This window comes from Chaetura pelagica, unplaced genomic scaffold (assembly GCF_000747805.2).
Source record: "Chaetura pelagica isolate M959 unplaced genomic scaffold, ChaPel_1.0 scaffold142, whole genome shotgun sequence".
Classification (NCBI taxonomy): domain Eukaryota; kingdom Metazoa; phylum Chordata; class Aves; order Apodiformes; family Apodidae; genus Chaetura; species Chaetura pelagica.
This window is the reverse complement of record NW_009952973.1, coordinates 6,594,515-6,596,008: the sequence shown is the minus strand read 5'-3', so window position 1 is coordinate 6,596,008 and position 1,494 is coordinate 6,594,515.

The following is a 1,494-nucleotide window of genomic DNA, read 5'->3' as shown; positions in this document are numbered from 1 at the left end:
CCGCTATCGAGCCGGGGGGGTGGGATTGGGGGGGGGCGCCACTGCTGCTATCAGGGCTGGGCTGCTCCCAAAAACGGGGGAGAAAGGCGGGACAAGGTGTACTGCCCGTCCGGAGTCCTTCGTCTGCCCCAACCCTCCTACGAATGAAGGGTTAGTGTTGCTAGAGATAGAAACTCTCAGCTGTTCATACCATTAAAACTGGAAAGGTCGGTTAAGACAGAGCTAGTAACAGCATATTAGAGAGTCTAGCATCCAGTCACTTCAGTGTCTCTGAAGCACCCATCTGTTGTACTTCCTTACGTTTTTGGCATCCAGGTTGTGTCCACATTAGTCCCAACTCAATCTCGTTCCAAAGTTGAAAGCCAGGAAATGTGTAGCTGCCACTTCAGTAAGGAATAACTGTTCTCTGTCCCAGCTGTTGAATTTGCTCTGTGACACAAGGCCCACAAAGAGCATCACACAGCAGATCGTGGTTGTACTCTATGATCTTAAAGGTCCTTTCCAACCAAAATGATTCTGTGATTCTGTGCCTGAGAGACTTGCGGCCTTTTGCTTTCGCCTCTTCCTCGGGGTAATTTCTTTGACCAACCACCCCAGCCATTTGGAACTGACTCCAAGGAAGTTAGCAGAGACCTTTCACTGTCAACCCATCAGTGTCCGGGCTGATGGCTACTTTTGCTTGCACAGTGTCATCATGGTTTGGTTGACTGTGTTTTGCTAAAGAAGCCAGTTTGAGCCAATCAGAAATCAAGTTTCTATTACATATGACCACAAAGGAGGGAGTATATCTTCCAGTGTAATTAATTATGCGCTCATTTCACATGTTGGACACCCCTAACCTGGCTTTGTTATTCTGCTTGGTCTTGTTTCATACATGGACACCTTTAAAGAGCTATTCTTTTTTTTCCTGTGCCCAAGCACCTCAACCCCCAAAAGAAATAACCTCTAACATGACACGTGTCAATAGCAACACTAACTGTGCTGATTGTTTCACAGCCCCAGAAGAGGAATGCACAACGTGTGGTCCTTTACACGCCGGTCTCCCCAGCAAGGAGATTAATAGAGAGTCTCTCCATTGGGAGATTAAATCTCCCAACAAAGTAGGCACTGACGTCACCTGCAGCCTCCAGCCAGCAATCTGCCCCGACCTCAACATCACCAGTGCTAGCAGAGCAGCACCAACCTGCTCCCAGCCTTGAGGACAGCTGGCCTTGCAGAGCCCTAAGACAGGACACTAACTCAGAAACACTAGATGGGAATCATGCAGAAATCTGGGCACAGAAGTGCTGCAATAATAATTGTGTGTATAGGTCAGAATGAAAGCTGTTTTCTGCTTGTAATCCAGATCAGCTACACATTAGAATTATTGTTTAAAATAAACGTTGTAGCTCTGCAGAAACTGTTCTACATTAGTTAAGTATTAATATTCCCATCAGTCACATTAGTGAAAACTTCTCATTGTATTAAGATAAATTATTTTGCTAGTAACCAGCC